Below are 25,130 nucleotides of genomic sequence, written 5' to 3' on the forward strand. Positions count from 1 at the left end.
TTTAACTATGATTCATGTTTGATCATGCCCAAGGTAGTTCTGATTGATAGAAATGGCACACAAGTTACACATAGAAAAACAACAGCTCAGCAGGTACCTAGCAGATTGGTAACCTTTCTCCCAAATTCATGGCATCACTCATCAGCCATGTTTTTGTGTTCAGTTCTTTCTGTAAACACCATGAAAATCAAATACTAACTTTATCTTAGAATGCATGTTCATCTTTTTGATATGAAACCAAATCTACTCAGTTCTCACTCTGTACACAATCCTGTCACATTTGGTCTCAATACTTTTAACTGTCACATTCTCTCTGGAAGACAGACATTGTTTCAAAACACTTAAGGATGAGAAGGAGTCAGTACATTGCCTCCAAATCTTAAGGTTGAGATCAGGAGGTCAAATTCAAAATGTTTCTCCTATGCAATCAAATATGACTCTTCATAACAGATGGCTTCTGAAACCACAAGGATTTGTGGTGTTTCATGAGTTACATGAATACAACCTATGATTTACTTCCTATGAAGTTAGAAATTCATGAGCCATTACTTTTATGTCATCAGTAATATACATATTTTTAATGTTTGTAAAAGTATTTGTAAGTTAAATAAAAAGGGTTGAGTTGTTGAAATTTTTTTGTCTCAAACTTACACAAAGTATCTCTGTGACCTTAATCTATTCTGTTCCACTTCTGAATATCAGCTTTGATGTCAAGAAAAGTGCTGATGTTTATGAGAAAGAGTTGCCTTGTGATGATAATTAGCATTCTTTATTGCTTTGTGTACCCCCACATTACATCTCCTGGCAGTAATATGTTAGCCTCCTTTGTATGACTTTCATGCCTCATCTAGAACCTTTGCCTTATAATTGATGATACAAATGAATCAATCAGTCCCTCCTCTCTAGAATTTGATGATCAGAACAACAAAGTGGACACTGATGAGAAGTTAGACCTCTTGTCTGATTTATTGGTAGTGAGGCTCAACTAGAGAACAAAGCTAACCTCTAAGATCAAAGTGCCTCTTTTCATACTCATTGTTCAAAATATTTGTACTCATAAATGATAAATGGTCTATTAGTGGCAAGTCCATGTATCTAGTCATCCTCCCAGTCACCTTGGGTTATATCCTATATGACTGTACTTCATTATGTCTCATTTATAAAACAAAGAAGAAAGAAGACAAAACCCAAAGACAACAGGAATCTATTCATCCTCAGAATGTGTCCCTGGATATCTGTGAACCAACCTTAGGATGATGAAATCTAAAGAAGTCTCACATGCTTACTGAATAACAGCAAAGTTAGAGGTGGCTGGGGATTTTTCATGAAAAGCCAACACAGTTTTCAGGCATTTAGGGTGGTTAGAACATGCATTCATATTTAATAGAGATAGGGAAGTGCTATATCTGCTTCTCACTCACAGCATTAAGGGCACTTTCAGTATGGGTTTCTTATACTCCCCAAAGAAGGCAAGCATTAAAAGAGTAAGTTTTAGCTACCTATCATAGACTTCAGATGCAGGAATGGCCTTGTCCCTTCCATTTCACAAGCCAAATCCAAGTTCTTTTATGCCATCAAACTAATGGAAAAAAAAATGGAAAGACTGGTCAATGTAAAGGGAAACCTAACATTTGTCCACAGATGTCTCTGTTGAAGATTAAGACACAGCAATATGCCTGGAGCCAGAGACTCCTTCCTGCTTTTTCTTCCATTCACTGAAAATGGGAAGCTATGGGATTTATTTTGTTATCATCTATGTTACCACAACTGCAAAAAAAATTCATAGGGCTAATCTAGAAATGTTAGTAATGTACTAAAAATGGGAAAATATAAAAACAATATGATATAAATTACAACATTCTGACATAAGATTTCATATGAAGCCAGAACAGCATAATAGCACTAAGGTACCAGAAAGAACAGCTAAAACTCTGATGGACTAAAAAACACCAGGGTTAGCTCACAAGATAAAAGAGGGACTACTTGGGACTAGGGAGATGCCTCTGCTTTTAAGTGTATGTCCTGTTTCAACATTGAATGATTGGAACTGTTACTATTATCCTTGTTTTATAAATTTTATAATTTATGTTAATGTAACCATAGAGAAGAATAGAAAAGAAGCAGTTTTCATGACAAAATGACTAACATGGGAACAAAAGCCCAAAAGTAAACAGCTGGAAAGGGAACAGGATTATGATTCAGAGTTATAGTACTGGCTGCTCTAAGAAAAGATTTGGACTGTATTGGACTGGTGTTGATTTGCAGCATTCAAATGACAGTTCACAATAGTTTGTCACTCCAGCCCCAGGGACTCTGAGTCCTCTTCCAGCCTCTGTTGGCACTATATGCATGTGATGCTCAGGGATACATTCAGGCAGAACATCCATACACAATTCAGTAGTACAAGTTATAATGTGATTGATTCATCCAAGAATCCAAGTAGTATGTACCATAGATTCAGATCATTAGAAAAATGCAAACTATTTTTCTCAATGGGTATAGAAAAATGTCTCACAGAAGAAGTTCAGTGCCCATTTGACTTGCAAATTTTCTCAGTAAAGATTGGGATGTAATTTGTAAATTATGTATTCTTTTCGTCAGAGAACAGCACCAAGTCAAATGAAGCAAACACCAGTCTATATGTGAATGGGGACTTGATTTAAGAGGCTGTTTTTTTAAATTGGTTATTTTGTTTATTCACATTTCAAATTTTAACCTCCTTCCTGGTTTCCTCTCCCAGAACCCCCATTCCCAACTCCCTCCCTCCACCCCATGCCTCCTGGAGGGTGTTCCTCCATCCACATGGCCATGCCTGCCCCATCACTTTAGCATTCCCCTGCACTGGGCCATCAAACCTTCCCAAGACCAAGAGCTTCCTCACTTAGATGCCAGAGAAGGCCATCCTCTGCTCCATATGCAGCTGCAGTTATGGGTCTCTCCATGTGTATTCTTTGGTTGTAAGTTTAGTCCCTGGGAGCTCTGGAGGGTCAGTTTGGTTAATATTGTTATTCTTCCTATGGGGTTGCAAACCCCTTCAGCTCCTTCAGTCCTTCCACTAACTCCTCCATTGGGGTCCCTCTGTTCAGTCCTATGGTATCCACATCTGTATTGGTAAGGCTCTGGCAGAGCCTCTCAGCAGACATCCATATCAGGCTCCTGTTAGCAAGCACTTCTTGGCATCAGCAATAGTATCTGGGTTTGGTGGCTGCATATGGATGGAGCTCTAGGTGGTGCTGTCTCTGGATGATCTTTTGTTCAGTTTCTGCTCCACTCTTTGTCCCTGTATTTACTTCAAACATGAGCAATTCTGGGTTTAAATTTTGAAAAGGGTATGGGGGGTCCCCATCCCTTAACTGGGGCCTTTCCTAACCTCTGGATATGGCCTCTACAGGTTCTCTCTCTCTCCCCTTTGTTGGATATTTCAGCTAAAGTCATCCCATTGGGTCCTAGGAGACTCTTGCTTTTCTGGTGTTAAGATGCTGTTTTACCATTGTAAAAAAAATACATAAGTGAACAATTTTAATAGGGATGAGTTGAAAGCCAGGGCTCAAATATCCTTCGGAGACATATTACACTTCACTAATATGTTTCCATCACCTGTCTCAATTCCCACATCTCTAGCATCCCAGAACTCTGAATTTGAATCTATTCATTAATTAAACTACAGATTAGCAGAGAGACCTAAAGATCTTATTGAGAGAACCTGTCTCAGACATATCCCTTGGTGTGCATTATTAATCTCCTGGGTATCTCTGAACTAATCAAGTTGTAGGAAACTTCATTAAATGTATGATTAACAATCAAATCCACACGATTTCCTTATTTTATTTTTAGTTAATTTATTATGCTTGTAAATAGTCCTAACTCTATAGTTGTGACAAAACAAAATGTTCAGACCAGGCTGGTCTTAAATTTGGAGAAATTCTCAGGTCTCTGCATTCTAAATGCCGATATTATATTTTCATGGGCTTTGAGTAAAACAGATTCCCCCTCCATCATGCAGGTCAGATACAGGAGTTAAGAGAAAAGAACCATCCTACTCCTTTATGACTAACCATGGAAAGAAAATTCTGCTGACAGCTATCACCGGAACATGAATGTTTGCAGGGGTCTCCATGGAGAAGTTCCTTGAAGTTTCTGCAGCCACAGAACTCACAGTGAATCAGCTACATTTTATTAAAACACTTCTTTAGATCCTCTAGATCAGACACACACACACTCTCTGACCCTCAGCTCTCTCCACTCTCTGTCCCTTTGTGCTGTGTCTGAAAAACCTCTATCCTCAAAGGTTTTGTTTCTGTACAAAGGGCAAAATGAATATTTGTTTCTCTTAAGAAACAACACAGAAGGCAGATTTGTTAAACTGATAAAGTATAGTTATCATGGTATTTATCATGATAACTTTCTTTGGGGTTTGGAAATAAAACTAGACAAGGTCTATGGCAACTGGTCCTTAGCATATAGAAGATTGTTGGCAGCTTGGAAAAATGAATTGGTGAATAAATGAATAAAAGATGTCAGAATTAAATAGAAACTCATTTGTAAGAAACATTAGAGAGAAATTATATTTTCCAATAAAACCATTATTATTGTTAAAATCAGTTATCCAGACTGATTTTAAAAAAGGCTAAACAGTTCAAAATATACGTATCAGCAAGGATTAAAAATGGTAAACATTTTACTTGCATTGAAAAATGTAAGCATAATTATTTATGGTGATCACATTTTGATTCCAGTGATTGGTAGACACAGGGAGGTAGATCTCTGTGAATTTCAAGCCAAAGTAAACTAAGTAATGAGTTATGGGACATCTAGGACTATGTAGTGAGGCAATGTCTCAGACAAATAAACTATCAACAAAACAAAACAAAACAGAATATATTCATAAACATAGACTTGTAAAATCACGATTGAGAAAGTCCTAACTCTAAATTCATAGCCATTTAATCTAGGCCTAACAGATAAACAGAGCAAACTATTAAACTGGATGCTAAGCTAAAATATCTCTTTTATTAATGTATCAATATCACTTTTCTCAAATAAAAATTTCAGACCAATTTTAATAACCAAACAAAATAATTCAAAGCCATCTAATATCCCTATTCAGTCTCTTCAAGCAATCCATCTGACCTCTACATACATTTATCTGCATTTCTCTTTGAACCACAGAAGACTTCTGTGGTCTTCCACAAAATAGCTCATTCATTATTATGACTATTGACAATCCATTCCCATGCTTACTATGTCTTAAGATTTTTAAGACTTCAACTTTTAATCTTCTTTGTTTTGTTCTAAGACAGGGTCTTTTAGTGTAGCCCAGACTGGTCTTGAATTCATTATCTTCATTCAATACTGACAAACAATATCATGCTCAGTTTTATCTTGTGTTTCAAAATTACCATAAAGAAAACTATATTAGGATCCAATTGATGTGATGTACACCAGTTGCTTTTGCTCTTCAGAATGCTGAAATGGGAAGGTCACTTCAGCTTCAACTGACATATTTGTAACACACACATATATATACATAAACTTTCCTAAAATTTATATTTTATCACTGAATATATAGACATACTTACTTGAAATATTATATTTAGTTTTAAATACCTGTATAACTTCATAACTTAAAATTAGGATATATGTGTATATTATATAAACATATATCATTTGTAAATAATGCTTAAATACAATGCTTTTATAAATATGCACACATAAAAGAGAATTAGAACAAGCTTCCCTTTCTAAAACTAATATGTACCCATTTGCTGCACCTCATTTATTCTTGTAGCTTGAACTTGTATACATGTTTGCATGAAACAGATGATCAATAAATGTCTGGCTGATTTTTAACTGATATTAGGTTTTAAAAGCAGGCAAGCAGGAAACTATATATTTCCCTTTTACAAATTTACTATAACAAGTAGCTCTGTCATTACTCTCTTCAATAGATATTTATCACCTGTAACTTAGTCACACATTTCAATAAAACCTTTTAGATCTGTTTCATAACATATTCATTCAAGATGAGAAGAGGTGTATATATTCTGGCCCTATGAATTTGTGTTGATTTCAAGTTCACCAGTCAAATATTATTGCAACAAATAGAGAAGTGATATAGGCGCCTTAACCACAGTCATTCTCTCACATTTAGTCTCTCGCCTGGCATGGCTGGAGCATCTGTCAACCTAAAAGAGCCTGAGCCTTAAATAACTGAAGGCTGCTAAGCAATGTTTCAGATAATTGCACTGTTGCCATGATGCAAGAACATGATTGACAAGACATTAAGCTTGAATGATACAATTAAAATGCAAATACAACTAGATATATGGTGGTCATCCCCAAGATGATGTTTGCCTTGTAAGCTAGATATAAGTAATCACCTAGTTGCTGGTGTAATGTCACCCTTAACTGATGGTAATGTTCCTTCGGATCCAAGGTAAAGAGCTACGAATTTGGCTTTTCAAGTCTGCATCAGCTCTTTCATTTCATAGATATTTGATTTCCTATATAACTGGAATGTTGAGTTATTATGACAATTCGTTTTAAAATCCTGAAAGTAAACAAGTTTCAAAATTTATCCAATTATAGAAATCTTGAGAACTGGCCCTCCCTCCCTCTGTCTCTCCCTCCATCCGTTCCTCTCTCTTCCTCCCTCTGTCCCTCCCCTCCCTCTCTCTCTTTCCCTCCCTCTGTTCCTCTCTCTCTCCCTCCCTCCGTCCCTCCCATCCCTCCCTCTGTCTTTCCCTCCCTCCCTTCCTCCCTCTCTTTGTCTTGTTCTCCATTGCTTTCTCTTTTCATCTCTCACATTCTTTTTTCTTGTTTGCTTCCTTCCTTCTTTCCTTCCTTCCCTTCCAATTTAAATGACTTCATCACAACAAATTTCACACAGAACCCACAAAAACTTACTAAGATAAATATTGTTTGTAAAGGAAAAAAACCATACTGTGTAAATTAATTAAAAATTAAAATTTTTCTTTGTATTTCTTGTAAATATAACAATTACATCTCAAACAATGAAAGAAATCTGCTAAATTAATTTAAAGCTAGATAAAGGGGATGTGACAAAATGTTCTCCAAGGAATAGGTCTTGAGGAAATCTACAAATTAGGAAATTAATTGAAGAATAAAGAGTATCAGAGTTCATGCCCAGGTTAGAATAATTATAGATAGACACAAACATAAAAGTGTATCTCAACATACATACATATACATACATACATACATACATACATACATACATACATATATAGAAGTAAAAACCAGAATAACACTTGATTGAAAACAAGGTCTATAATATATTTTCACTCCTAATCAGAGAAGTTAGATCTTCATCATTTAACCACTACAAGAAAACTGATTATGTAACTCCAAACCATGAGAATTTAAATGTTTTATACTGCATTTACTTATTCCCTTTTAGAACAGTTGGCATGTTCTTGCCATGGTGCTTATATGGAGGTCAGATGGTATCCTGAAGGACTCAGTAATTTCCTTCTACCTAGTGGGCTCTGGGGCTATAGCTCAGGTTATTGGACTTGGCAACAAGTTCCTATACAAGCTAAGTTATCTCAACATTGCAACAACAAGACACTTTATATGAACTAATTAATGCAAAGTAATAATTTTTCCTTAGAAATTTAGTTACTAAAAATGACACATTGAATCAGTGAAAGGGACTTCTTTGTCTGTTTTTTTTTTTTTAATTATATACCCTACTTCCTATTAAAGAGCACTGAAACTTTAACCAACAAAATACAAATTATTTTCTGCATAGTATACTTGGCAATTTACAGATTAAGACAATGTGATACTCTTCATATCTCTGTTGCTCAATCTAAAGGTCAATGAGTCCATAATCTCTGTATAAGGTCCAGAATGGGGACGATTGATTTTTCTTTTGAATCTTTTCTTGAACATTTTGTTTGTCCTCTATATGCACACCGAAGCTCTCAGAACTAACTTACTCTGAGAGAAATCCCACTTTCAGATAAATGCAGAAAGAAATGTCAATCACCAGTGATATTTATTCAGAAAATCAAAATCAGCACCAAAGATAGGCATGCTTTACAGTGAGTCCACATCTCCATTGAGTATAATATAAACTGCTCACTTTCTCTAAGCAGAAAATGCCACAAGAACTATTTTCCCCATAGGGAATTTAAGGTTTTGTTAGGAGTTCAGAGTAAAAACTAAGTCTATTTATCAATCCACTTACTACTCTATGTGTATGTCCATCTAGCTGTGCATATTGATATGTGTTTCCTCAACTAAGAATGTGTTTCTTTGTTTTTTGTTCAGAAAAAAAGTGGTGGATGAAAATGTCAGGTCTCTAAAAGAAAAGACCGTGAGTCAATATAAGTAGATTTTCTCTTCTTTCAACATACATCCTCGTGTAGGGAAAGAAACCTTAATGAGAAATACAGTCCAGTGTGTATGGAAACTTACAGTTGAGGATGAATTCCACAGACTTGGAGGGAAAAAGGGTCCATCCAGATCTTTAGCATTCTGGTAAAATGCAAAACCGAAACAGAGACTTTATTAAGACAATAGAAATGGTAGCAGTTATTCAGAGCTATTATTTGTCCAGCAATGATCACTCTGTGTCTGTCATTCAAAACTACCACAAAGGCAGGTTATAAATGACTTCAAGTAACTAGAGATAAATCAGGGGATGGGTAAGACTTATACAAGCAAAAGAAGATCAGGACACGGCTAAAGGCCTAATCCTCTTTAAAATCAAGATTCTGGCAAAAAAATGTCTAATCATGAAGGAATCACCCAGGAACATAGACAGTGTGTGCCAATATTAGCTGAACATCAGAGAGAATGTGGTGGTATGTGAGGTGAACTACAGATGGCCTTTAGTGTCATGTGGGGTAAGCTTCAGATAGCTTATAATGGTTTAAAAGAACTGTAGCCCCAAACCATGAGACACTGATACAGTCATGTGTGCTCATCTCTCATCTCACTCCCTTCTACCTCAGAACCTGAGAGAACTCTAGTTATCTTGACTGCAGACTATGGGGGAAAATAAGACACATTTTTGACATTAACAACCACTTCTGTTGTGATCCTGATCAATTGAAATGTATCTTATCCTCTCAAGTTTTAAACTGATAAGTTTTTTACAGAAGGTAGGCTAGAAAAAGGGTGTGTTGGATCACAACCCTATTCTGGCCATGAGTCACCTCTGTGTCCCTCATTTCCTTATCTGTACAGAAGGAGGACAATGCTTTTCTACTGTTGTTTTGAGTGACAATGTAGAACAAAATGTGATTAAAGTTGGGTGGAGAGTTATGTAATACTTCTTTTTAAAAAATGGGTAATTTAATCTTGTAAATATATGTAACAAGCTCAAGTAATTCTCTATGAAGTAAACAATCCTCACATGCTACAAATTTTCAATACCAGGTAAGACAAGGAAACATTAATATATGCTTGAGATTTAATGGGATATTTAAAATACTTGCCACTGGGTGCAAGAATGGGAACTTATTCTAAGAAAATATGCTAAAACAAGTGAATGAAACATGTGGTGTGGTGGAATTTGAATATACACCATCTTTAAATTAACAGCATGTTATCTTAATTTATTTTCTAATTTTGACAGTTGCTCTATAACCATATAAATGTTCCTCAATCATATATCCCTATTAATGTTCCTTAAGAAATGATTTGAATACCCAGGGGAAATCTTCTGGCATCAATATTTTCAGACACTGATGAAAGCTAGCTCAGTTGTGTTGAGGACATTTCCTTGCCAGAGAAAATAAAATTTAGTGACTGAATATAATGTTGATGTAACTGATGAAGCTGAATGCAATGTTGGTGTAGCTACTGGCCATTTAGCTTAGTGCCTAGAACTCTAACAGTTCTTCATAGTAGACTTGTCCACAGACTCACTTCCTCTGTCTCATCCTGCCTAGACCCTCTGCTCTTCATTGACGGGGAATGTCATATAGCAAAGGCTATCTCAAATTTTTTGATTCCAAAAAACAAAATTTTCCAATGCAAGATGGGAAGCAATCTGAAAAATGGAGGAATAAAATGAATTTTTGTAGTTAATGTATTTCATATTTCTTATAGGACCACCTTGCTGGTGAGAGGCTCAGATGTCTTGGCAGCATTACACAGAGAAGCACACTACTGACAGCATTCACTACATATAGGAACAACTGAAGCTACAGTACACTGATGTTGGATAAGCACTGCCTAGTGGTCTGGGCAATGTAGAGAAAGCTGCAGGTGTGTGTTGAAGAAAAAGTCAGGTGTGAACTTAAACAACTTCACCTTATTTTGGGCATATTAGGAATTGTCTCCAGTTGTCCAGATATCATAAAAATAAAGGACTAGAAATGAGTAAGTATCCTCTTTAAGTCTTAAAAATGGATAATCACCCAGCAAACAACTGTTTTACAGAAAGATGTATTTGTTTACATAGAAACCTTGAGGAGAAATTCCTGAAACCCTTAACACATTGGGCAGAAACACTCGAATTTATTGCTGAAAAGATTTTCATCCAACAGACTCCTCAGAATTCATTAGCGTGTATAACTGTGACCTATCTCTGCCTATTGAGCTAGTACTACCCACACATTGGAGGAAAACACAGAAGAATTTCCTCAGAATATGCTTCCTTTTTTGGATATAGCCTACATAGAGAATAAATTGCCTGTGACCTACTGAGGAATTTCCTTATCAGATAAGAAGAAAAAATAATCGACTTGAGATTGTGGTGTGTGTGTATATGTGTGTGTGTGTGTGTGTGTGTGTGTGTGTGTAATATGGGGGTGCCTAAGAAAGGTACTAACATAAAACATTTAACTAGAAAGATTTTAATGATGTACGAAGGTCCTATTTTGAACATATCTTTAAATCTTTTGAAAGGTTCTTCAAACATGATGTAGGGCTAGTGATGTAATTCAGTTGGTAAGAGTGTTTTCCAGGAATCCCAGTAATTTGAATTTATTTTGTGGAACCACATGGTAGAAGTAGAAAAAGAATACTACAAGTTGTCTTCTCATGTACACACATATATTCATGTGCTGACATGTTAAATAAATACACATGATTTTAAAAATGAAAAAGAATCATAGTGTGTAATTATTAAAGCACATAATTGATAAAGTGATCTCCTCTTATAAATGTGTGGATATTGCTAGGGAAGATAGAGAAAGAAATACCTTAGTCTGAAGAACAGTAATAATTCTAGCACATGCATAGTACATTCCCAGGAGACTGTTGAGGTGATCAAGTTTCTTAGATTAGTCCTAAGTGCAATTAATTATTAAAAGCTACAATGAATGAAATACCCAATGCTGGTTTCCTTTGGTATGTCAAAATTGATACTGGAGGTTCAATATGCCAGTAATGTGAGTGATAGGATGTGGGGGAATAAAGATTTATTAGCTTGTAAAGCTGTGGAAATGGGAGTGTTATAAAAAGCAGCATGTCTAAGATGTTAGCTAATGGGACATGAGCCACATACAGTTATAGAGACAGTTAATAGAATAGAGTATAGGTTCTCACATAATACAGCACTTCCACTTTCTTGCCAACTAATTGTATTCTTTTCTCATGATCTGTACTCACTGTCCTACTAGACCTTTCAGAACAAGTTGGAGAGGAAAGGGTTTATTCTGCTTAAACTTCCACACACCTATTCATCACCAAAGGAAGTGAGGACTGGAACTCAAGCAGGTCAGGAAGCAGGAGGTGATGCAGAGGCCACGGAGGGATGTTACTGGCTTGCCTCCAATGGCTTGCTCAGCTTGCTTTCTTTTGGAACCCAAGACTACCAGCCCAGGGATGGCACCACCCACAATGGGTCCTCTCCCCTTGATCACTCATTGAGAAAATGCCTTACAGCTGGATATCATGGAGGCATTTCCTCAACTGAAGCTCCTTTCTCTGTGATAACTCCAGCTTGTGTCAAGTTGACAGACAAAACCAGCCAGTACTAAGACTTTTATAATATAGCATGTCTATCAGGAATATTACTGATATCTAGATAACCAGAGAGGACAGCAGGTATGTCCCACCTTTCTTTCTTATTTCATTCATCCTGAAGGAAGATATTGTGCCTGTTTACATTTTCTCAGGACTCACACTATGAGGAAAGCTGCGAGCTCTCACTCCATTGTGTCAAAAATCTGTAGGTAGAAACACTAGACCACTTTCTGGTTAAGCTTCTGAACTCATTATAAAGTAATTGAATGCCAGCATTTATTTAAAGAAAATTAAATTACCTGTGGAGTAAAATTTGGCCTACTCACATCAGTGACCTCCACTATAAGTCCCATAAGTGTGTCTCAGTGTCTCATTGGCTGTAGATTGACAGGTATAAAAGAAACTTAGGGATGAGTTGGTCAGGCCTTTGAGAATAATAATTTTGGGTGTACCTTGTGTAATCTATGGAGATTAGAAAAGTTAATCAAAAGAGAATATGGGCTGTAGAAAGAGAAAGGGGAGCAGCATTGCAACCCTCGAGTTAATGCCCATCCTCTCGACAACTATTTCACTTTGCCTATTCTCCTTTTCCGTTCCTGGAAGGACAGAAAAGCTTTATCGAATTCGCAAAGGTCAGTTGTCCAAATGTTTATTAGGGTGGAGATGTTGGAAGTATATTATGGAGTACATTGTCCATGGATCTGTACCTCACACATACCTTTGGGGTAGGAGGAAGTAAACTGTATGAACGGATCATATAACATCAGAGAAGAGCACCCAGTAGGATCTGCACTACTCGCCCTTCCTTTGCATCTTCTACCCAAATGCTGAGTGCCATGGGGCCCCAAAATAAGGCCATGTCAGCATGGTCGGTACATTGAATACCTTTGATTTCTCCTGTGAAAATTAAAAATAATGAGAGAAGGTATAAGAACATTAATTAGCTTGATGGTCAGAGTAGGAGTGGCAGCTTCTCCTAATGGGGAGCAGAGAATCGTAGTTTAGACCTGGTCATTAGTTGTAATCTTAGATGATATTCTGCCACACATTTAGCCACCTAACCAGATATGCAAGCTCCATAAATAAAATTGGCCAAGAATGCAAGTAGACCTTAATGTCATGACCAATGATTCTTCTTATATTTTCTAGAGAATGAGGTGATAGGAGACCAATGAAGGATTTACATACTCTGTTCCTTCACCAAAATACCATTCATAGTATATATATATATATGTGTGTGTGTGTGTGTGTGTGTGTGTGTATTCATATGTAAATATGCATGTACATATATATACTCACACATAAATTAAGAGCCTCAACAAATATCAAGATGCAGCACACGCTAGGTCAGTTAGGGTAGTGTAAGAGCTCCTAAAAATTAGAACAGTCCAAAAAAGATGGGGTTCCTGAAGAAATCCGTACACAGCTGAAGTTCCTACTTCCCCAAGCTTCATGTACTCAAACTGTATACGCACACTTAAGACTCCACTCATGACCTCTGGAATGGCCATTTCTATGTAGAGTTTGGGAAAAGTTAAAGTTGCTTCTGAAATATATATTTTTGCCATTCTAAAAGCCTCACGAGCAGCATGAAATCCAATCTGGGATCTAAAGTTTCTCCATCCATCTGTTGCTAATTAAAAAGAATGCCAAGGAACATATGGCTGTGGAACTCTCCAGAAAGAAAACAATGAATGAGGAGGAGTGAACTAAGGACAGATCTAAGTCCTCCTGTTCTCATTAAGTAGTTTTCAGATCCTCTAAAGGGAAAAATAACCCACAAAAGCACCACCCAGAGCACACAGCCCATGGTGTTCCTATGTCTCAGTGTTTTCATAATAGTTTTGACATCCAATGCACACATTATACTTCAGGGCATCCACTAATAGGGCATTATTAATCTTTCTCTCTATAAATGTATGGCAGGTATGTATGGAATATACTGCATCTATTTTATTAATATCCATTTTCTCCCTAGTGGGTGGGAGTCTTAATTAGTATTACTTTATGGTCCTTTCCTAGATTTAACTACTCACCTATGCAAAAATCACTCCAGTACACAAACCAAATGATGCTGAGACCAAAGTCCACATCTGTTTATTTATTAGACTTCAGCATCATTGTCAGTGCTACATGAACTTATTACTGCAGATCTAGGTAAGTATTTCAAAATTAGTAATTTTCACCAAAGCACAGGACCAAACAAAATCATCTCAACAACTAAGCCATGAATGTGCCTGCTTTCTTATCTTGCCTGGCCTAATTCTTCCCAGTGGAATCTTTATTTAAGACAATTATTTAGGATTTTCTTTACAACTGAGGCTCCTGTATGGTTCTGGGTGGTCTATCGTGCATTGGTAACTGAACTTGCTTCAAATTCTGGGTACATTTCTTTTAAAAATAATAGGAATTCAAAAAGAACACATTAATAGGCCCTAACATATCTAATTTGAACTAAATAAACATTAAAATTCAAGACTATGGGATTTTGTTTTCTTTTTAAATATTTATTTCTTTTAAAATACATTAATTCAGTGGCAGTGTTTCAACTCACTAGTTAATCGAGACATTGTAAAAATTGACACCCTGTATTTCGTAAAAAGGCAGTGAACTATAAAGATTTGGACCAACAAAGAAACCAGTGCATTTGTAGGCTTAAAATACAGAGCATAAATATGAACAATAATTTATAAGCTTCTTTGTTAAACTACCAAACACAAAGAGTTTTACTGCCACTAATAACCATAAAATATCCTCATCTTTATAAGCACACCTTTTGCAGGTCTTGTTGTAGCTGTTGAACACAAAAAAAGGTTTGTAAAGTTAGGAGATAATACAGTAAATACTGTATATTAATCTAGGTGGGGTGATGGTTTTGCTAATCCTGGCCCTATAGTCTTCAGTGAATTGGTAAATCATGGTCTTCCTTAGTTTCCCTCTTGGTTGTGTGAAAAAGATAGTATGTGTTTTAATATATTGTTTTCTTCTTGCAGTGCATGGGAATTAACAGAGACTTACAACTATACTATATACAGATAGATACCTTGTAGTAATCAACCCTAAATGGAATATTTTAATCAAGTTTCTCCCCACAGGCTTATGGATCTAACTAAAAGTGAAGGCAGAGATATCATAAGAGCCAGAGGTGGTGAGTGGCTCCAAGGAAATAATACCTTCTACACATAATAATATTTGTACACATATGAATTCACAGATAGTCTGTCATTACATATAAGACTTGCACATGTACAAGGCAAATTCCAAGCACAGATAAGGAAAGTGGACCCAAACCCTAGCTAATGAAAACTCTGTTGTCAATTATTACTTTCTAAAAGATAAGTCAGTTTTCTGCAATGGACTTTCACTGATTACATCAACCACATTTCAGGACAATTGCCCATGCCCAGCAATAGTTGGCTACCATGAAACAGACTCACTGTTTCTTGTTTCTTTCTTTTTTTTTCTTTCATTTTTTCAAAGGTTAATTTATTTATTTACATTTCAAATGTTTTCCCCTTCCCAGTTTTCCCATCCATAAGCCCCCCATCCCATCCTTCCTCCCACTGCCTCTATGAGAGTGCTGCCCCACCCAATCACCCACCCACCCACTCTTCCCTCAGTGGACTAGTGTTACCCTATCCTGGGTCTTTAAGCCTCCACAGTACCATGGGGCTCCCATCCCAGGGATGCCAGACTAGGGGCTTTTTTATGTGGTTTTATTTAATTATGTTTTGGTGGGTGTGTTTTTGGATTTTTGGTGGTGCTTTTTATTGCTCTTGTTGTTATTCTATTTTATTTTGTTTTGAAAGTGAAACAGAGAGCATGGATTTGAGAAGGTAGGGAAGAGGAACTGAACTGGGAGGACTTGTGGGAGGAAACAAAAGTGATTAAAATATATTTTATGAGAAATTAAAAAATAACAAAAGATGTAATAGAAATGAAACAATAAAGTAAAGGGTAAATGCAATATCCATCAAAATCCCAACTCAATTCTTCACAGAGTTAGAAAGAGAAATTATCAAATTCATCTGGAATAACAAAAAACCAAGGATATCTTAAACTATTCTCAGCAACAAAAGAAAGTCTGGGGGAATAAGTATCCCTGACATCAAGCAATACTACAGAGCAATAGTGTTAAAAACTGCTTGGTATTGGTCCAGTGACAGGCAGGAGGATCAATGGAACAGGATTGAAGATCCAGAAATGAACCCACACACCTATGGCCACTTGATCCTCAACAAAGAGGCTGAAAACATCCAATGGAAAAAAGATAGCCTTTTCAACAAATGGTGCTGGTTCAATTGGAGGTGAGCATGCAGAAGAATGTGAATTGATCCATCCTTGTCTCCTTGTACTAAGCTCAAATCCAAATGGATCAAGGACCTCCACATAAAGCCAGACACTCTGAAGCTAATAGAAAAGAAACTGGGGAAGACCCTTGAGGACATCGGTACAGGGAGAAAGTTTCTGAACAGAACACCAATAGCGTATGCTCTAAGATCAAAAATTGACAAATGGGACCTCATAAAATTACAAAGTTTCTGTAAGGCAAAGGACACCATCAAGAGGACAAATCAGCAACCAACAAATTGGGAAAAGATCTTCACCAATCCTCCATCAGATAGAGGGCTAATATCCAATATATATAAAGAACTCAAGAAGTTAAACTCCAGAAAATCAAACAACCCTATTAAAACGGGGTACAGAGTTAAACAAAGAATTCTCACCTGAAGAACTTCGGATGGTGGAGAAGCATCTTAAAAAATGCTCAACTTCATTAGTCATTAGGGAAATGCAAATCAAAACAACCCTGAGATTTCACCTTACACCAGTCAGAATGGCTAAGATTAAAAATTCAGGAGACAGCAGGTGTTGGAGAGGGTGTGGAGAAAGAGGAATACTCCTCCACTGCTGGTGGGGTTGCAAATTGGTACAACCTCTCTGGAAATCAGTCTGGCGGTTCCTCCGAAAACTGGGCACCTCACTTCCAGAAGATCCTGCTATACCACTCCTGGGCATATACCCAGAGGATTCCCCACCATGTAATAAGGATACATGTTCTACTATGTTCATAGCAACCCTATTTATAATTGCCAGATGCTGGAAAGAACCCAGGTATCCCTCAACAGAAGAGTGGATGCAAAAAATGTGGTATATCTACACAATGGAGTACTATTCAGCCATTAGAAACAATGAATTCATGAAATTCTTAGGCAAATGGATGGAGCTAGTGAACATCATACTAAGTGAGGTAACCCAGATTCAAAAGGTGAATCATGGTATGCACTCACTAATAAGTGGATATTAACCTAGAAAACTGGAATACCCAAAACATAATCCACACATCAAATGAGGTACAAGAAGAAAGGAGGAGTGGCCCCTTGTTCTGGAAAGACTCAGTGAAGCAGTATTCGGCAAAACCAGAATGGGGAAGTGGGAAGGGGTGGGTGGGAGGACAGGGAAAGAGAAGGGGGCTTACGGGACTTTCGGAGAGGGGGAGCTAGAAAAGGGGAAATCATTTGAAATGAAAATAAAAAAAATATGTCAAATAAAAGAAAAGTTGACACACACCAAAAAAAATAAATAAATAAAGAGTAGATAATAAAATGTGTGCCTGGGATACATTAATAGTCAATTAACTTTCTCTTTCTTGCTTTCATGTCCTAGAGGATTCTGTTACCTATAAGTTGAACCGTCTGTTATAAGAGCGATTCAGTAAAGACTAGGTACTACATTGGGTTGTGTATGAGATGGATGAGGGATAGATAGAAACATATATACATCTTTTAAGTTATAATCAGAACAGACTAATATTGAACTAAATACATTATAATACTCTTCTGTAAGTAGTAAACTATCTGTTAAAAGAGCCGATAATATATAAGTGGATAAATTTAAGGGACACCCATGATGACACACTGACAAAGCAGTGGAAGTGAGAACTCACGGTCTGGGTTGCAAAGCCTAGCTTTATGTTGAAACCACACTGGCATTTCTTCATTTTCAAATATATGCCATTTTTGCTTGTTCCTGAGTGACAATTCTGAAGACAGTTTGATTAATATTATCATAATCACACAGATTACAGTTGTGGATATTTAAATCCAGATGCCATGGATACAGAATCCAATATGGTGACTACTCTATAAATCAGTGGTTTTCTTTTCACTTTTAAGAAAATATGTTTCATTTTGTCTTGGTTTGTGTGTTTTGTATCTTTAAAAAATATTGTCTACTCCATGAAGATCTAAAGAAAATGCTGGGACAAAAATGGATCAGAGACTGAAGGAAGGCCATCCAGAGACTGTCCCAACTTGGGATCCATCCCATGTCCAGGCACCAAATCCTGACCTTATTGCTGATGCCATGTTGTGTTTGCAGACAGGAGCCAGGAATGACTGTCCTCTGAGAGACTCTACCAGCACCCGACTGAGACAGAGACAGATATTTAGAGTCAACCATTGGACTGACTCAAGGAAAAGTTAGGGGAAGGACAGAAGGAATTGAAGGGGATGGCAACCCCATAGGAAGAACAACAGCATCAACTAACTGGACCCCTCAGAGCTTCCAGAGACTAAGCCACCAAGCAAAGAGCACACATGGGTTTGTCCATGGCCTTTGCTACATATATAGCAGAAGACTTCTGTGTCTGGCCTCGGTGGGAAGAATGGGATTGGTCCTGTGGAGGCTTGGTGCCCAGAGAAGGGGGATGCTAGAAGGTGGGAGTGGATGAACTGGTGGTGGAGGAGCACCCTCCTCCTTTCTTTCTTTCTTTCTTTCTTTCTTTCTTTCTTTCTTTCTTTCTTTCTTTCTTTCTTTCTTTCTTTCTTTCTTATTTGATATATTCTTTATTTACATTTCAAGTGATTTTCCCTTTCCTGGATCCCCACTCCCCAAAAGTCCCATAAGGGTAGGGGTCTTGTAAGTGTGGACCAGGGAGAGGAAAACATTTGAAATATAATAAAAAATAATTAATAGAAAATGAAAAAGGAAAGTGAATAACAGTGTTGTTTATTACTTTTCACAATAATGCCAATGACATCTAAATGTGATGTAGTTAGTAATCAACTCTTTTCTAGAATACTTCACATTAACCTTCATCTAAAATCATCTGGCTACACACTTGTAAAACTAATTCAACTGTCTTCACTTTGTTTCATGTTAGTCCTAACAGATTTATCATTGTGTCAATTATATTATCTTAAAACTCTGGCTTTAGCACAATCAATGCTAAAATGTGACTCTATCAACCCTTTTATTCCCATATTAATTTTTATTCTTTATTCTTTGATTTCTGCAGAAAACTTAGAATCAAAATTTCATTTTAAGTGTATGCTGGGAAATATACCCTGATATGTAGGTTGAAGTATTGATTTTGATTTATTGCATGGAAAGAAAGATGTCAGAAAATTGATATTTTATAGTAATGATTGTTTCTATCAACAAACTAATAGAACATGAGGTGGACATAAATGTGATGGAGGGTACCGTGTTTTGGATGTAGATGCTTTATTCGCTTTCTACTCTGTGTTTAAGTAGCATTACTAAGCAAATCTGTAAGCACAGGCTCCTACAGCCAATATGAACCAGATGTTGAAACCATCAACTTAAAGGTCTTAATATTATGACTTGATTAGTTTGGTACTGTAGAAGTCTCTACTTCCTATACGAAATGGACTTGGACAAGTGTCTTACATTTAGAAACTTTGGAAGGAGTAAAGGCAACCTAACATTAGAGCAATATTCACCTGATTCCTTACAGAAAACCTGAATAGATCCACTACTACTGTGGTCATTTAAGAATTGAATTACTGGGCTGGAGAGATTGCTCAATAGATAAGAGCCCTAGCTACTCTACCAGAGGATGTGGATTCAGTTCCCAATATCCATCTGGCAGTTCACAACTGTCTATAATTCCTGCTCCATGTGATCTGCCACCCTTATACAGACATATGCAACTGAAACGTCAATGTATATAAAGAAACACTTTTTATAAAAAAGTTGACTTAATTCACTCTGTTTTTCCCTCTTTGGGTGGTGCCAAGCAATCAATGTGCTTCCTAAATTTATCCAGAGAGCACACTGAAAAAGACCTTGACTATGCATCTTAATGCATCTACCAGCTTCTTACTGCTTAGTTCCCACTTCATATATCATTTCTTCCAAGAAGTTTGTGCCTGGAGTAGTGACTTCATTCTCCTTATACTGAATGACCTTATTTTATATATTTTCATATACATCATGAGACTATTACATTTTGATGTATATTGCTTGTCTTCTCACAAAAATATTTCAATATCTTCAGGGTTAATATATTTGTTTATAGATGAGTTACTATTGCCAATATCAGCTCTTGATATATGTTCATTCACACACATAAACACATATGTACAGACACCAGTATGTGTACATACACATGGAAAAGAATTCCCATTTAAGTAAGATGAAGTGATAACATATGAGATGAATGAATGGAGTCTATTGTCCAATTTCCCTGCAATTGACATCATCTATAAGAGTGTTGCAGATACTCTTATAGATGACATAATACTCATAGATATTCATATAGAAGACATTCAAGATATAATGCAAATGTTTAACTGATCCATATTCTTATGCCTATCAAGGCACAAGAAACACAATCACTACTTGAAAAATAGAAAAGACTTTTCCAGAAGTAGAGTCCCTTTCCCAAATAATTTGATGACAAAACTATCCACTCAGTATTTTATTTTGCTTTACGCTTCTTAAAGACTCATCAAACCTTATCATTTTTAAAAATGACACCTACTTAAAGGATTTCAGAACCTTCTAGCTGGAAATTGATTTTCCTTTTTACTGCCTCAGTAGAGTCCTTACTGCTTCTCATTCTGTGCTTTAGCTGAGTCTTTCCAATGTGAAACAGAGCTGCCAGGTTATTGTTGGAATAATCATCTCCAGAGTTAGTAGTACAGAAATTATGATGGTTGGTCCTGATTTTCAACTTCATGACACTTGGATAAATTAAAAGTCACATCTCTGGCCAGGTCTGTGAGCATATTTCCAGTATAGGTTAACTGGGAAGAGAAGCCTGTCTCCTAGAGTAAGTAGCACCTGGAAGACAGAAACACAGTGTTATCTTCTACAAGGTTTTCATTCTTTTTGCTACATGTGTCTTTCCAGTTCTCTGTTGCATCCGAGCTCAGCATCTCTGATTTGCAAATGTGGACTAAAAGACCACAGGAAATCCAGGAATCCTCCTTGAATGCCATACAGGCACTAGATAGGTCCTGCTTAAGCACCCAGACCCTTGTAATTACAAGGCAAAGTTCTCTGCCTCCCTAACCTTTGGACAACCACTGTTGGACAACCTAGTCCCTGTCTTGTAAAACAATCTAATAAATCTGCCTTTGTAGCATTCCTTCAGTCCATTCTGTTTCTGTGAGGGTATCTGACTAATAAAATAATTTGTCTTATCATGTATTGAAGCATAAAACAACATGCTCACTGTGACTTCATATTTCTTTGCCATATATAAGGTGCATGCTATTTCTAAACCATACACAACCTGGGTTAAACACTATAATAGCGACTTTCCCAGTTGCTATGTCAATTTTTTAAAAGAAAATAATGTATGGAAAGATGAATTTATTTTGACTCATGGCTTGAAAAGTGCAGCCTATTATTCCTCTAGCGATGGCATGAGAGCCAGCTGATCATTTGGCACTGGAAGTCAGGAAAGAAAGAAAGATGAAATGTGCTGCTTCATTTTATTCACTCCTACAACCCAGACCATTACATATCATCACCTTCATTTAGGAAAGGTATTGCCACTCAGTTAAATGTCTCCAGTAAGGTCCCAACTGACACCTATAGGTTTGCCTCTTAAGCTATCCTATATCCCATCAGTCTTAGGGTTTTATTGCTGTAAAGAGACACCATGGCCATGGCATCTCTCATAAAGAAAAGCATTTATTGACCCTGGCTTCTAGTTTCAGAGGTTTACTCCATTGCTTTTATGGCAGGAGATATGGTAGGATGAAGGCATACATGGTACTGGAGAAGGAGCTGTGAGTTCTACGTTTTGATCCCTAGGCAGTAAAAGGAGACTGTCACACTAGGTCTAGTTTAAATGTATGAGACCTCAAAGTCCACCCAAATAGTGACAATCTTCCTCCAAAAAGGCCACAAGTCCTAATAGTACCTCGCTTTATAGGCTAATCATTCAAACACATAAGTCTTGGGGGGGGGGGGGGGGTCATGCCTATTCAAACCATCACAACATCAAGATGATAGTCAAAATAAACAATCGTAAGAAAAATTGGTTTCTTTAATTTTATTTGAGGAAATTAAGGTTGATAGGTAGAAGAGGGACATCGCATATTCCAACCTGGTAGGGTGAGATTGGAACTAAAGTTTACAGTTCAATAGCTTCAGTGTCGTATGAGAGGTTAACATCAACACTCATATAATTATCAGCAAATCATCTATTGAGGTTTAATCTGGAGGTTGATAGGATGACATATTAATATTTTAAATAATACCAGAGGTTAAACATTTACTGGGAAAGAAAAATAAGTGTTCTTTTTTCGCGTGTATACATCATTTATACTGTAAACACATCATAAATTTGTTCCTTACAGCTCTACATAATATTTTATGTCATATTATAACATAATCATAATTCAGGCTTATTAAAGAAGACTGACAAGTCAGGACTGTTGATGTGGTTAGTTTCCCACCACCACCACCACCACCACCACACACACACACACACACACACACCGCCAGGTTATCAAGCCTTTCTACCCAAATACAGCAGATTTTAATCCCCTTCCTCAGGGAGAAATCATAGTCTATGAATATGTGGATAAAAGATGCAAATTTATAAGTCAATGAATGTGATGCTTCTTCCTTAAGTTATAGGATCACATTTTGTGAATATACATTCCATAGGAGAAAGAAAGGTGGCTGTGGATGTTCATGAAGATAGCGCAGTTACCCAAATCCAGCATGTTAGGGTGGACTGTATCCTCCTTCCTCTGAGGGAGCATGCCATCTAGTCACCTTTCTTGTGAGGTTTTAGCTTTCCACTGATTTTATAATTGTGAATTACAGTATGAATCAGGTAAATTATGAGGGATGACATAAATTTGAACTGGACTAGCTCTTGCAATTGTTGGTTGATGACCTTGGGACAGGCAAGTTATCTGTACATTTCAAGGGATTCACAAACTTCCAGTGGTACCTAATGAGCTCTATGTCTTAATGTGTTTGTGGGTTGGGGGGATTAAAACAAAAAAAAATACATTGTAGATTTATTAATTTAATCTATGTTGCGCATTCAAATATACCTGTTTAATCCTTTTTTTATATTCCCTAAGATTCCCCTATTAAACAAACTACATGGTAAAGAAGCCTATCTACCTCAAATCTAAGGTCTCCATATTTGACATTATCATTTGACAGGTTCCTTGTTCTATTTACTTCTTTCCTGTACCTGAGATGCATGTCTGAGCTAATACAATTAGAGATGAAAAATTCAATGTTTCATGCTCCTAGCACGAGAATCAACACAGTTTAGTGAGAACTGTGATGATCTTAGAAGTGTGAATACACAGTTGTGAGAGCTCTACTCAAAGCCTTCATGTCAGTAGTCATACTTTCTAGTGCTCAGTGTCTGTGGCTTTGTCAAATTATTTGACATTTACTTCTGATTATGATTAATAAAAGGAAGCAACAAAGGTTTGAGAAATTAAGATAAATTGTGGAAACAATCATCCAAATAAAAAATCCTTTTATACTTCATAATTTTTCATCTCATCTTAATTAAGGAAAGGTCTGAATGTAAAAATCAACAACAAATTTTCTCCTCCTTCTTATACAGGTGAGAACCTTAAAATATATATTATTATAATTGTTTGAACAAATAGCCAGGATTTTCTTTTAAAACGTACTATAGATACAGGTCTTTCACTGCATGATACCAGGATTACTTTGGGTCATGAAAATAGTATTGGATTTGGAAAGTAAATTTTCATTTATTTGAACCAAACTGCTCCTTTAAAGAATGTAAGGGAATAGCTATAATGTAATAGTGTTAATGGCCCAACCAGAATCAAGTTACTAAAATAAGAGGCTATTTTTTTAATTATATACTTTATTATTTAAAACTGGAAAATTTCAATATATATTGTTCAACTTTTTTCCCTCCTCCAAGTTCTTCCAGATCCTTTCCTCATATACCCATTTTCTTTCTGAAAACCAAAATCAAAACCAAAACCCAATACAACATACTCTGCAGAACACGATGTTGGTAGATTATTCATGAACATGAGCAAAACTGTGGAGTGGCTGATAGTGTCAGTCACCAGAGAAAACTGACTAGGTCTTCAGCAGTGTGAGGATATGCAGGCTTGATGTATTCATAGAGTTGTATAATTATATAGAGAGCTGGGTGCTGATGGTGCAATATTGCTCTGGCTTATGTTGATTATACTATTGTGCTTACCTTTCCCCATCCAGTGGTCTCTGTTGTTGGATGGCCTGGTGGTCCCTGGATGACCACACTGCAGTTATGACTGAAGAAGGTGAAAGTTGGGGTGGTCTTGCTTTTCTCGTGTGTCTCTTTCTTTTCATATATATTTCTTACTGAACTTTAAATTAAGAACCTAGAATCAGTAAATTCTGAGCCTGATTCTCAGTCTGAGCTCAGCATCTCCCCAGGGAAAAATCCCTGGAGAAAATTAGCTCTCCAGGAAATCTGCTTCTCTGTCTTGAATTTCCTAACTTCTTATTTTGAGATAATTCTGAATTTACAAATTGCAAATATATTACATGTAGTTTCTATAATCTTATATTGATAGTTACAACAAAATTTAGTAAAATAACTTTTGAAAACATTAAAATACAGGATTTCCATGTATTCCACAGAATTTGCTTCTAATGGAAACCTCTGAGTGACCCAGGCTCCTGTCAACACAGACAAATAACACACATTTGCATCATGAACCTTATCCCAACCAATCTCCGATGATCTTTCAGCATTTCTTTGCATTTTGTGATTGAAAATTTGGAAGGATATTGTTCAGATACTTTGTTGAATAAATATAAAATTAGCTTTGTTTCTGCATTTCACAGGATTTATCTAGAGTTGTGATTTGAAAGATAAATGAGAGAGATATAGAGATGAGGGCCATATC

This window comes from Apodemus sylvaticus, chromosome 17, assembly GCF_947179515.1.
Source record: "Apodemus sylvaticus chromosome 17, mApoSyl1.1, whole genome shotgun sequence".
NCBI classification, from domain to species: domain Eukaryota; kingdom Metazoa; phylum Chordata; class Mammalia; order Rodentia; family Muridae; genus Apodemus; species Apodemus sylvaticus.